We start from the raw sequence: 14,366 nt of genomic DNA, 5'->3' as shown, positions 1-14,366 counted from the left end.
CTTTTCTGATTTTCTGCACCAGAGTTTATTTTCAACTGTTCTAGAACAGAATCATACAGTAGGTTCTCTTTTGTATAAGACTTCATTCAGTATATTTTTGAGATTCATTCGTGTTACACATATCAGTAGTTTGTTCCTTTTTATGGCTGAGTAGTATTCCATTGTATCCATATGCCATATTTTGTTTATCCCTTCTCTAATTAATGGACTCATGGGTTGTTTCCAGTTTGGGGCTATTTTGAGTAAAACTTCCATGAACATTCTTGTACAAGTCTTTTCATGGACATCTTTTCATTTCTCTTGGATAAATACCTAGGAGTGGAAATAGTGGGCCATGAATAGGTATCGGGTATTATTATCTTGATTTTAGTATAATATATGATGGATTTTTATACATCCTGTGAAAGATAAACAGGTTAGGGATTATGATTGTATAGGTAGGAAAACTTAAATCTGTACAAACGTCTTTTCTCAAAGTGTTGATTAAAATCAAAATCAACCAGGAAAGGAATCTTTAATGATAGGCATGGGGCCTAGGCCATGTCCTTGGCTCTATTATAATCAAGATTTTTGTCATCAATATTGATGAAGACATTTTAGACATATTCAACAAATATTCATATTATATATGCTCAACAAATCTGTAACAAAATGAAAGAAATTGTCAATTCCGTCAACGCAGTAACCATAGTGCTCCCTGAACATGCCATGAACTCTCACACACAAGCCTTTGCACAGACTTTTCTCTGCTTGAAAAATATCCCTTCCAAGAACCAGGGTAACTGTAAGTGCAATGTGGGCCATTACTTTGCATAGAAAAAATTTTTAAATGCCTAATGCATATTTAGAATTGCAGGAGATACATCACACAGTTGCTCACAGTTCCTCTGGTTTCTGCATCGTCACATCTGCAATATTATGTCCCATATGAGACACCTCGCCCTAGGAGAAAAATTAGCAAGCCGTGGTGAATCTGGCAAAGAAAAGACCTCCAGAATAAAGAGGAAAGTGAAGAAGTAAAATAAGAAGAAATTAAGAGATCCATTCCTCCAATTCCAGCCCCATCCCATGGAGGCCAACTCTTGCTTCACCTGAGAAAAACCTTTGGAGACACATCACCTCTGGAATCCTTAAATCTTATCCTTGTCTCTCTGGCCTTTCTCCGTTATTCTTGGAATAGACAACTATGATATAAGATACAAACCCTGAATTGGAGGGAGGAAAAATGAAAAGGACATAAAACGGCTGCATGAATTTATTGTACTCACAAGGGAATTTTGTGATTGATTGAACGTTTGTAAACTTTTGTTTGCTTAATTTTGAGAAAAATAATTACAATTAAATGTCCTTTATATTTTAATTCTGTAAGATCCAAATGAGTCAATATTTATGAAAGCAATTTTAAAGCACTTTTAATTGTTTGAAGACCCATCCAAGTTCAAGGAAAAACTCAGAGAAGGCATTTTAAGAATTTTCTCTGGAAAGAATATACACCATGCAGAGTAGAATCTGAAATTTTTTGGGTAGATTCCCTTCACCAGCCTCGACACATATAGTCCAATATGACTCTTTACAAACCATGCACTATTGTGCTCCCAGGCCAAGAGCTGAGTGAGACGAGAAAAGTTGGTCTTGCTTATGACCTCAAAGTTTAGTTTTTAACACTGAAGACTTGAATCTATTTTTATTTCAGCCTTATATTTGGGATCACATTTCTCTACGAGTCCAGCCAGCCTTCACCATGGTTTCGATGAAGAAAGGGAAACTCGAAGATCTTTCTCCACACCATTCCAGGCAGGGATGTTTCTCATTCCTCTCACCCTCCACCATACCAGAATAATAAAGGGGAAGATGTGAAATACACAGGCTCAAAGTCTATTCCTTTCAGGTAATATGTAAAATGTGCACCTAAAAGTGGGTGTTTTGCTCACATGGGTTCACATTCTAAACCCCCAATTAAGCAGTAAAATTTCACATTAACAAAATGGTTCACCCTAGTTAAAAGGCCATCTCCAGGCCGGCCCTGTGGTGCAGCGGTTAAGTTCGCACGTTCCACTTCGGCGGCCCGGGGTTCTCCGGTTCGGATCCTCGGTGCGGACATGGCTCCGCTTGGCAAGCCATGCTGTGGCAGGCATGCCACATATAAAGTACAGGAAGGTGGGCACAGATGTTAGCTCAGGGCCAGTCTTCCTCAGCAAAAAGAGGAGGATTGGCAGCAGATGTTAGCTCAGGGCTAATCTTCCTCAAAAAAAAAGGCCATCTCAACAAAAGGCTTTGATAAGCCATTTAAAACTTTAAAATGTTCCAGACAAAGCCTCTAGAATTGATTAGCTCAACTATTCCAAGTTAATATTAAATAATAAGTAATATTAAATAATTAGTAATGAAACTAATGCCTTAGATTTAACTACCATTTCTGCCCACAATCTTCAGAATGTTCTGGGGCCCCACATAGCTCGCCTAACTCTGCTAAGCATTCCTAACTAAAGCATGACACTGGACACCAAGGAATACCAAAGAAGACTGGACAAAGTTAATTACTGTTCCTGACAAATCGACTCACAACACCTGCTTAGCTTGATGGAGGATCTAAAGCATTAAGTTCTCATACACAGTTTTACTGACCTGGGTATAAAAATTGACAGAGCACCCCGAGGCCTATATTCATGCATTCATCCATTTGTTTATTCATTCTGCAAACGTTTTTTGAATACTAACAATATACAAACATAGGTCCTACTAGACACTGACTATACAGTTTCTTGCCAATTAGGACAAATTTTTGAGTAACTAATTAAAAGCCACTTACTGCTTATCCAATTTTATTTTGGGGAAATGTTTTAGAGAAATAGGCTCTTTTGATTGCAAGATACTGCACTCAAATACTTCAGAAAAAGGGAGATTAACTCTAAGGATATACAGTCTGAAACTGACAAGTTGTTGAGAACCAAGGTGGCTCTGAGGACAAGCCATTCTTGCCATCTCTCGTTGGGAACACGATCCTCTGCTTCTTCATAAATATGATGCATTCCCCTCTCTCTGTTGGCCCGGTTCCTCTTCTTTCCAATAGTTCTTGCTCCCTCACAGCTTTGGTATGTGACCACTGTGCTACATTGCATGATATCAACTTTGCTAAGGCTGGGAGCTACACTTCTCAGAACTTCCTTCCCTGTGTAGGTCTGAGTAAGATTTGGAAGGAAAAAGTGCAGTAGAAGCCGTTACTCTTGGAGGCTCATCACAGTCAGACATCATGCAGAGGCGCCTGGTGCAATCCAGCGTGTTCTTGCTCTCCTCTGCAACAAATCCAACACATCTTCCCAGCTGCTGGTGCTGCTGACCAACAGCAGTCCCAGAGTGTCCCATTACCAGGAACTTGGCTGAGGACTCACAGCTTCCCCAGAGTCGCCTTTCTGTAGACCTCTCCACAAATTTCCCCTGCACAGCCCACTCTACAGCAAGACGGACTTCCTCTCTCTGATTTCCCTGCAAGCCTTGGCTTGTCTGCCTTCACCAGTGCTTCAGGTGGACTGCTTAGTGACAGTTTCTCTGACTCTCCAACTTCTCCTTCCAGACTTCACCTCCCCAGTTCCTCCCACACTTGTGTAAGGTCCCATTCCTACGATAAATCCCTTATTTCAATAATATTTATGGTAGCTCTGCCTCAGTGTCCGTATTTTCTGGATCACATTCCCAACAGCAAGAATTTAATTGGTCTTTCAGCCAGCCCTCGTGCCTAGTGGTTAAAGTTTGGCACTCACCACTTCACTGGCCCAGGTTCACTCCCCAGTTGTGGAACCACACCACCCATCTGTCGGTTGCCATGCTGTGGTGGTGGCTCACATAGAAGAACTAGAACAACTTACAACTAGGAAATACAACTATGCACTGGCGCTTTGGGGAGGGAAAAAAAGAGAGCAGGAAATGTTAAAATTATACGTAAAAACAAAAGAAGAATTTAATTAGCCAAATTCATTTGTCATGTTAGGGCTGTATCTTCAAGGCACAGCCTCACCCCAGAGTTTCCAATTCAGTACTACTATGGGACTGTCTTACCATTTGTATTTTTTTAAATCTGCATACCTAATTCTGTTATACAAGCCTATTGGGAACCACTAATTTAAAAGTCACAAGAAAGAAAATTAAAAGTTAAATCCAAGAGGATTTCACAATTTAACATATGTCCTCATGGCTTAGAATATCAACAAAGTTAAAAGAAAAATTCCTGCATAGTCAAGTGCACACCTACATTGTGACTTTATAAATTCCCATAATAATAATAACAATAATGTCCAGTCCCTTTAAGATTCCAGATTATGAAACAAAGAAATCAGGCATCAGGAAACAAGAGGGGGTAAATTCAGACCAAGGTAGCAAAGGAAAAAAGCCAGCCAGTGTAAGCCAGGTGTGTTTTGAGAAGGGCAATTTAAAGTCATTGAAAAAGAGAGACCACCCAAATTGCTCTTCATTTCTCTTCCCTAAGGCTGCCCTAATGTCAAGGCTTACGGAAGAAGAATTAAGACAGTTTGAGTCCTCGAGAACAAGGAGGAGGAACAGAGGTCATTCCTGGCCATTGGAAACAAACTGGATGGCCCTCCTTCAGCAATGGTGGAAAACTACCTAAAACTATACTAGCTCTGTATAGTGAAAAAATGATCGGGGATAAATTTATACAAAGGAGTTTGCATTTTTGGAACTTTGTTTATGCAGCAATTCTAAGTATATAAGTGTATTCTTTCCATTTAAAAGTTAATATTTTTGTGGGAAAAATTACAGATAATGAACCATGTGCTTTGGCCCTCCTCTCCTTATTTGGACTAAAGGACGTCAATATCTTTTATCTCAAGAACAGATGCCCCAGTTTACCGAGTGTCAGGTAACCACAGTGGGTGTTTAATTCACTCCTGTGAAGTGTACTCCCAGACACTAAAACAACATATAGAAAATTTTACAAATACCAGGTACTATAGCCAAAGTATGCAATAGCTTAGCAAACTTGACTTTGGCTAAATTGATTATTTTACACACTTACATGCAATTGATAACTGAAAATTAGGTTGTGTGCATATCTCAAATATAAGACTTTTTTCAACATTTCTTACCTTTGTATCTTATTATGCTTCTAGATAGGCAGACAGGATAAATTTTATCCTTAATATGCTAAAGGGCATTTTTAAAATTCAATAATACTCCCGAAGAATCAAAAGTGCCAAGTGTTTACACAATTGAGTTGAACAACTGTTATTAAATCAGTGGCAAAGGTTACCTTTTTCGATAGCAAGTAGTTTGGATAAATAGTGAAACTATTTCAAATTCCCATGGAGTCTCCACCAAGAGTTAAACTTCCATTCCCGTAACTAAGAAATGCCTGAGGGGGTGATAACAATTTTCTCTTCATCCTTCTGTTTTGTTAAAAACTAATAATAAAAAAAAAATCACAACAAGGAGTAATGAAAATCTACAGATTGAGGTCCCATGTACACACTGTAAGAAGGCAGGGTTTATGAGGATCTCCGTATTCCAATCAGGGATTGTTTAAAGTGGTGGATTGGTGGTAAATCGTTGGAAAGAGACAGGTGTAGAGTAACAAAATTTCATCCTAATTCAGAAGATCAGAACATGAAGTGAACAAGTCAGAAAAAATCTGATGGAGGTTAAGGAAGGATAAAAGGAACTAAGAAAGAAAAATATCTGTTTTTAAGCCAAGTTTTATGCTGTCAAAATAAATAAGGAGGAACAATTATTCTGGGACATCCATTATCGCGGGTAATAAACACAATCAAGATAATTTAAATCAATCATTTTTCAACATGAATTTCTTTTAATCAGCTAACTATACTAACTATCCTGATCATAAATTTACACAGTGACTGATTCAGGAGGGTCCTTTGGGATCATTTACTCCATTCTTTTTGTTTTACAAGATGAAGCTACAACCCAGGAAAGAGAAATGGTTTCCCCAAGGTTGCCCAGCTAATGATTGGCAGAGCTGGGTCCAGAAGCCAGACCTCCAGACTAATGTTCTTTATACTACACTCCAGGTTCTCTTCTCCAAAGAAAAACAACAGCTAACAGTTATTGAGGACATCCTATGTGCCAACAACTACTCCAAGGGCTGTCTGCAGATTCACTCTTTTAATCCTCACAACAATAATAAGAGTTAGGCTCTGTTACTGTCCCCATTTAATTGTATTTTGTCCATAATTTATAATCTTGGTATCCTGTTCAGACATCATAATTTTCACAGTCATGTAATCTTGGTTCTAAATTTTAAGTGGATTCAAAACACACTTCTGAGATTTGCCATCATTTTGTCACTTCTGAGGTCTTGCATACATTTATTTGGTGAGATTTTATCAAGAAGTAAGAGTTATTTTAAATCAAAGAGTTTGTGGATGTTGGATTTTCTTCATTTATTCCTTGCTCTTACAAATGCAGCCACTTTCCAAGGTAGTTCTAAGGTCTATCACTGCCCAGACCCAGAACTCCATGTCCCCTCCTCTCTCCACCTACCCATAGTAAAACAGTTTAAAATTGTTTTATTGAGGTATTTTTTACATATTATAAAATTCATCCACTTAGCTATATAATTCTGTGATTTTTAGTAACTCTTCAGTGATGGAACCATCACCATAAATCAGTTTTAGAACATTTTCATTCCCCCAATAAAATTTCTCATGCCCATTTACAGCTAATACTCATTCCCACCCCCAGACCCAGGCAACCACTAATGTACTTTCTGTCTCTACAAATTTGCCTTTTCATGTAAACAGAAACATATAATACATGGTTTCTCGTGTCTGGCTTCTTTCACTTAGCATAATAGTTTTGCTTTTCATCCATGAGGTAGCATTTGTCAGTAGTCTATTCATTTTTTATTACTGAGTAGTATTCCATGGCATGGGTATTCTATATTCAGTTTAAACATTCATCAGCTGGTGGACATTTAGGTTGTTTTCAATGTTGGGTTCTTATCCAGCAATGTTGCTATGAACATTCCTGTGCAAATCTTTTTATGGACATATGTTTTCATTTCTCTTGAGTATATTCTCTTAATTTTACTAGGAGTAAAACTACTGAGCCATATGGTAGCTTTATGTTTAACTTTTTAAGAAAAAAAAAAGCAGTTTTCAAAGTGTATGCATCATTTTGGGGCCAGCCTGGTGGCATAGCCATTGAGTTTGTGCACTCCACTTCAGCGGCCTGGGGTTCACCAGTTCGGATCTCAGGCATGGACCTTCACACCATTTATCAATCCATGCTTGATATGGCAGGCGTTCCACACGTAAAATAGAGGAAGATGGACATGGATGTTAGCTAAGGGCTAGTCTTCCTCAAAAAGAAAAAGTATATGCATATTTTACATTCCCACTAATAATGTTTAAGGGTTCCTTTTTCTCCACAACCTAACTAACATTTGTTAATCTCTTCTTATTTATTTTAGACACTCTAGTGGCTGTGAACCATTTGTCTAATGATTAATGATAAGTCCACCTTCTCATGTACTTATTGTTACTGTTAGTGCCATTCAGTTGATTCCGACTCCTAGTGACCCAGTGTACAGCAGAGCAGAACCTTGACCAACCTGTTTTGCACCATCCTCTCACCTTCCAGTGCTATATCAGAGCTATATCAGATGATGATCCAATGATATTCATAGGGTTTTCATGGCCAATTTTTTCAGAAGTGGTTGGCTAGGTCCTTCTTTCTAGTTTTTCTTAGACTGGAAGCTCTGCTGAAACCTGTCCCCCATGGGTGACCCTACTAGTATTTGGAATAGCGACGGCATACCATTCAGCATCACAGCAACATGGAGCCATCAGAGTATGACAACTGACAGTTGGGCAGTGTGGTTCACTGACAGGAAATGAACTCAGGCCAAAGCAGTGAGAACACCAAATCTTAACCACCAGTCCAGCAGGGCAGTCTTCCATGTGCTTATTATGCATTCATATATCTTCTTTGGTGAAATATCTGTTCATATCTTTTGCCCATTTCTGTTTGGGTGGTTTGTCTTCTTATTATTGAGTTCTAAGAGTTCTTTGTAAATTTTGGATACGGGTACTACATTAGATGTGTTTTGCAAACATTTTCTCCTAGTTTATTGCTTATCTTTTCATTTTCTTAATGGTGTCTTTTGAAGAGCAATAGTTTTTAATTTAATGAGGCCCACTTTATCAATATTTTCTTTCATGGACAGTGCTTTCAGCATCATAGCTAAGAAATCTTTGCCTACCTCAAAGTCTCAAAGATTTTATTCTATGTTTTCTTCCAAAAGTTTTATTGTTTCAACTTTTACTTTTAAGTCTATGATTCATTTTGAGTTAATTTTTGTGTATGGTATGAGCTGAGGGTCCAAATTCATATTTTCAGATCGAAATGGAAATGAAACAGAGTCTAGCAGAGAGACTGCTGGCTTCTACTTGCATGTCTCAGACCCAGATGAAGGAATGAGGGAAAACTTTAGAAATCCTTTTCTTTTACTTTGCTAGATCAGCAGTCCAGTTGCCAGTCCAGAAAGGAGAGAGAGAGCTATACTCCACCAATAGGTCAAAGGGTCCTCTTTGTCGAGGCAGCTTGAAGGTTTTTCTTCTTAAAGATTGGCACCTGAGCTAACACCTGTTGCCAATCTTCTTCTCCTTCTCCTCCTCCTCCTCCTCCTCCTCCCCCTCCCCCTCCCCTCCCCCTCCTCCTCCTCCTCCTTCTTCTTCTTCTTCTTCTTCTCCTCCTCCTCCCCAAAGCCCCCTAGTACATAGTTATATATTCCAGTTTTAGATCCTTCTGGTTGTGCTATGTGGGATGCTGCCTCAGTGTGGCTTGATGAGCGGTGCCATGTCCACACCCAGGATCCAAACTAGCTAATGCTGGGCCACCAAAGCAAAGCAAGTGAACTTAACCACTCAGCCACCAGGCCAGCCCTCTTGAAGGTCATTAATATAAGCTCCCTGCTCTACACTGGCATGCCCACCTTCATTGGAGCCTTCAAGAAGTGCCACTGCTTGCTTCCCACCCGAGCAGGAACAAATAGAACTGAATATACACGGTCCAGTCCACAGTATCTCTGCTCCATTTGGGTCCCAGGACATCACACATTCCCTAAGATGCTCTTAAGATCAAGACCCCTAACCACTGCTTCAAGGCCAGCCTTCAACTGAAGCTCCTGTCATTCAGAGATGCATGTTCCAGTGGCATCTACTGGAGGGTTCCTTCTAGATGTTTCCCAGACCAATTGCAGATTAATTATATTTCCCCCCAATCCAGTAATACCAGCATGGCGTGAAGACATTTCTTAAAGTTTCCAGCCTTTCCCTTACTTCCAATGCTGATATTAACAAACACACCACCATTTTTAGATTCCTTGGGCCATTTTCATGGAAATTTGGGATTAGAAGAGTTAAATAACAGACTCATATCTCCATCTTAAACAACTTGCTTTTTAACCATAATTTTACGAGAGTGGTATGTAGAAAAGGAGACAAATAATGACATTGATATTGATCTTGTTTATAGGAACAACAGCCAAGAAAGTTGATTGTGGCTATGTCATTATGTAGCATTGCCTTTACTTCAATCAAAAAGATATCCAAACTTCGCTCAGGGCAAATCATTTCCCTAAAGCAGGATGCCTGCTCACATAGTCATGGTTGGTTAAAAGCCAGCACATGGAAGCCAACTCCAATTTTTATCCTTTTTTTAGGATATACACTGGTGTCTAAAAGCAAGCCATTGAGATGAACTGGTCAGAACCAGTGGGAACAGAAGTGGTTTTCTTCGAAGCCAAGCTAGGCTGCCTGACTATGTGTTCTGGTAACTTGTTGGGTTTGAATGGATCTGTTCTGTCATAAGGCAAGAGGTTTCCAGCTTATCTGGTGAATTATTCTCATGTGAACAACAGAAACACAATAGAGAGATATAGCTGCAGCTACCCCCTTACAAATACAACTTGCCTGTGACTACTGAGCATGCTCATCCCGGTCTGCACAAATCTTTTATTAGAGAATTAAAAAGGCAGGTACGAAAAGGGAAGACAAGAGGGAGACTTTACAAAGTGACTGAGCCTGCAAAATGAAAAGGCACCTCAGAGAGCGGGTCAGGGATGGAGGACCAAGACAGGGATGAAATGTGGGGGCAGCAGCTGCAGAGATCAGACGTGACTTTGGAGAACCCCTTTTATTCCTAATCAATCCTTCCAGTGCCTTCTCTGCAGGGCAAACTATCGTCTCTCCATGGAAGCCCAGAGAATCTTGGAGTTCATTTTAAAGCTGGTAAAAGTAAGGTGGTTGCTGTTAGGATATCCCTTTTAAGTGGCTGAATTCTGACCATCCCATTACTGAGACAGGCGACTCCCACTCCACCAACCATGTACCTGCCTTCTCAAAATATTTCAGCAGAGGTCATGAAGCCAACACCAACACAGTGGAAGATGACCCAGGGCTGGAACAGGGCAGGGAGACACTTTTTCCCTATGTAGATCTGGGCTCAGCCTCAGCTCAAATTGGATTTTCTGTTGCAGAATCATGAAAGAAGACAGAAAAGTCAAAGACAAAGCTCTTTGCTGGAGCCCAGGTTTGTTCATTCAGGCATCAGCTCAGGTCCCACAGACACTTAGAAAAGGAGCATGTGATTCAGAGTCAAAGCTCCTCAGGCCAAGGCCACTCTCTGCCTCTCTCGAGATATGTGTGGCATCCAGTGAGCCACTCAGGCCATAAATAACCCACAAAGCCCACTGGTATTAAAGGCATTATGAGAGAGAGACTGATGATTCATGCCCCATCACCTTGTTTCAAAATTTCAATTCAAAGAAGATTTTATAGCTATAATTCTCCAGTAAATGCAGCATAACTGGGTGAAAACCCTGGATTTCAATGTGACTAGTTGTTATAACTGAACATGCTCAACTGGGCGGATGTATTCAGGTCATAATACTAAGAAGCACATCACCGTACTTAAAAGGAAGATTGTCCCTGGACAGTGGAGTCTCATCTTGAGTGCCTTTAACTCAAATTATATTATATAAGTTAGGGAGAGAGAAATCATTATCTAAGTGGTGCCATTCTGCTTGAAAACATGCTTCTATTAGGAAAGAGATGGGAGATGTAAACCCACTATTCCTTCAGTTGACTAAAGGACAACACATGCATACATACACACGCACGCACACACACACACCCGACCCGTCCTCTCGTGGTGTGTGGATGATTTTAGGGCCATTCATTTAGGGATACTTTTGACCACTTGCAGTTGTCACCTCATGTTCAGACTCTACACCTAAACTCATTGTAATAGGGTGTTCATGCTTAGAAACTAGGTTCAGCATAGCTTATTGCAAAGTGTCTCTAACTTTCATGAGCCTGCTAAGCACCTGGGATCTTCTTAAAATTCTGCTTCAGTAGGTCTGGCACGGGGCCTGAGATTCTGCATTTCTAACACACTCCCAGACAATGTCAATGCTGCTGGACCACAGACCACCCTTTGAAAGCAAGGGCTTATTATATGGGTTTAGATATACAACAGTCAACATGAGCAAATATTTATTGAGCATCTGCTATGTGCCAAGCACTATGCTATTTGCTAGTGATAGATAGAGATAGAAGACTCTAGTCCTCATTCTCAATGCACTCACAGTCTAGTTTGCTATGAGTAACAATCTAAGTACTGCGTGAAATAGAAATCTACCCCAAAAAAGCTGTGCCTTAAAATAACCCTTAACTCTACCGTGGATATAGTGCCTTACTACTTACAAAGCATTTTTTTAAACCCATTTAATGCCTCAAACACAGGATCTCGCCTTCCCCTCAGTTGTAACCATTTTTTATGTTGGCGTTGCTGCATACACACTCCCAGTGATAAGATGGATTTCGTCAGTACCCCATTTCATGGATCGTTGAATACTAAAATTAGGTTAAATAAAACCTATCCCATGATGCACCCATTGCATGCACACACATGTGCGATCTAGTAAGTAAAGCAAATTTTGATTTTTTTTTTTATAACCTATGTAGAGTAGCGGAAAGCCCAGGAGGACACATCTCTTTTTCTGGTACAGGATCCTCTGCTGACTAGCTGTGTAACCACATGCAAGTTAGTTAACCTCTAAGGACCTCAATTTCCTCATCCTTAAGGAAAGAGCTAGACCAGGCGACCTTTCCAGCTCTACAACCCTATGATTCTATGACCCGCCCACCTTGAATTTGCTATAATCTGTGTTTTAGATCCCAAAGACAAATCTTTTCAACAGCATCAGCACAACCGCACCTCCCCTTGAGCCTTTGCAATGCTGTTTCACACAGCAAAGCTTTGAAATTCCCAAATACTGTAAGCTCAGCCTGCCAGAGCCGCGTGGAGCTGCTACTTCACAATTCAAGTAGTCAGCTATTGACTCGTGGCAATCTATATCTGCATTAAAATGGGGAGTTTTGGATTAATGTGGAGCTGAAAGCTGGACTGAGGCTCTTTGCTGCCAGCCTGTCTCTGTAATTGCAGCATGGATTTCACCAACCACAAAGGGCAAAATGAATGTGATCATCCCCAGTAGTCGATAGCCCATCGATTTTTTCTTTTGACTCTATGATTCGCACAAATATTGAAGCTCATTTTTTAAGCAAGGAGGCTTATTAATCTACATTCTTCAAAACTAGTGGCCCCTTCAATGAGTTGAATTCTGAAGGCTATTAATATGCAAGACCTGGGTAGATTAGTCACGTTAAACTTTCTCTTAATTCTTTTGCACATGCACACACGCACACTCATGTCCTCACTCTTATTTAAAACTGGCATTCCATGTAGACAGTGGAACTTCATGCCCATTATCATGAAACTATGGGTCTGATTGTGCAGGAATGGTTAGGAAGGAGATATTGGCAAAGCTCATTCTGGTCCACAGTCGCTGTTTCCTTGGTTAGGTTTCGTTTTTCACTCGCCCCTGAGGTTATAAACAAAATGTGTACAACAACACCTGTGGTTCCTAAAATGGAACAATGATCCAGGGCCATTTCTTCCCTGAATGGAGGCTATTAATCTGCGGTAACAAATACATGTTAAGGTAGAGAAACAAAGGCAGGCTCCTGCAGAGTTCAATTGCGGTTTCTCCAAACCATCCCAACAGTTCTTTTAATTTCGTGTGATGCATTTTCCATTTTATGTTGCTCCTGGTTGTTATATCCTCTGATATTTCTTTAGTCTATTGCCTTCCTAATTTTGCTGGAAATTCAGACTCTGAATGGTTTGAAACCTCATGTGTCAGATTTGTTTTTGTGTGGTTTGTGGTAAAATGTAGTGGCCTTCTCTCTTCCAATAGTTTTAGGTTTTAAAAATAATAATGATAAAAATTGGTCCTCAAATTCCATCAGCTTTTTTCCTCAGGAAAATTTCCCAAATTTGGTTCCTACTCTCAACCTCAACTTTAGATGAGCTGTTTTGGTTGCAAGGAACAGAATATAATTTGGGTTACTTCAGGCAAAGAGGATTGGGGGGGATAACATGTAGGAATAAAGATGATGAGAATATTGACCATGGAGATTTGGCCAAACAGCAAGGCTGGAAGTGATCAGAACTTGCTTGGGTAACTTGAAGTTCATTCAGGATCCAATACGACTCTAGAGACCAAGGTATTGTGCCGTTAGGAGTTTATTGGTCACACCCGTACTGTTCTGCTTCGTTCTATGTTCTCTCAACTTTCACTCTGGCTTCAGAGTACTTAACTTTTTCTCTGTTTCTCAGGTTCAAATACCTCAAGTCATAAGATCTAATTGTTCAACCACCCTCTCTGGCCATGGGCTTTGTGCGGGACTATCCCAATTAGCAATAATCGTGCCTCGGATAAACCTCATTGGCTACAATACTGCTACTGCACAAAGCTGTGCGAGGCTATCCCAGTAGCCACTAATAAAGTCTATAGATGGGCTATTCTTAGATTAAGCACCCTTTTTTTTAAACTACTTTATTGAGTTATGACTGACATAAAAAAAACTGTCTATATTTAATGTATGCAACTTGATGAATTTGGAGATAAGTATACATCCGTAAAACTACCACCACAATGTATGCCATAAACATACCCATCACTTTGGAAAGTGTTCTCTCACCCTCCTTATTATTATTTGTGTGTATGATAAGAACACCTAACCTAGATATACTCTCTTAGCAAATTTTTAAGTATACAATACAGTATTATTAACTATAGACACTATGCTGTACAGGAGATCTCTAAGACTTACTCATCTTGCATTATTAAATCTTTGTACCCTTTGGCTAATACCTCTCCATTTTCCCTTCCACCAAACTCCTGGCAACCACCATTCTACCTCTCTGCTTCTCTCAGTTTCACTGTTTTAAGTTCTCTTATAAGCAGTATCATGTAGCACTTGTTC

General features: G+C 39.9%; 1 pseudogene; it reads right to left on the bottom strand.

The window, feature by feature from the left end:
• Nucleotides 1-13,677: 13,677 nt before the first annotated feature.
• LOC124236547 (uncharacterized) lies at nucleotides 13,678-13,855 on the bottom strand (annotated as a pseudogene).
• Between the last annotated feature and the right edge of the window lie 511 nt (nucleotides 13,856-14,366).

This window comes from Equus quagga, chromosome 2, assembly GCF_021613505.1.
Source record: "Equus quagga isolate Etosha38 chromosome 2, UCLA_HA_Equagga_1.0, whole genome shotgun sequence".
NCBI classification, from domain to species: domain Eukaryota; kingdom Metazoa; phylum Chordata; class Mammalia; order Perissodactyla; family Equidae; genus Equus; species Equus quagga.
The sequence above is the reverse complement of the archived record's forward strand: the minus strand, read 5'-3'. Positions and strand labels throughout refer to the sequence as shown.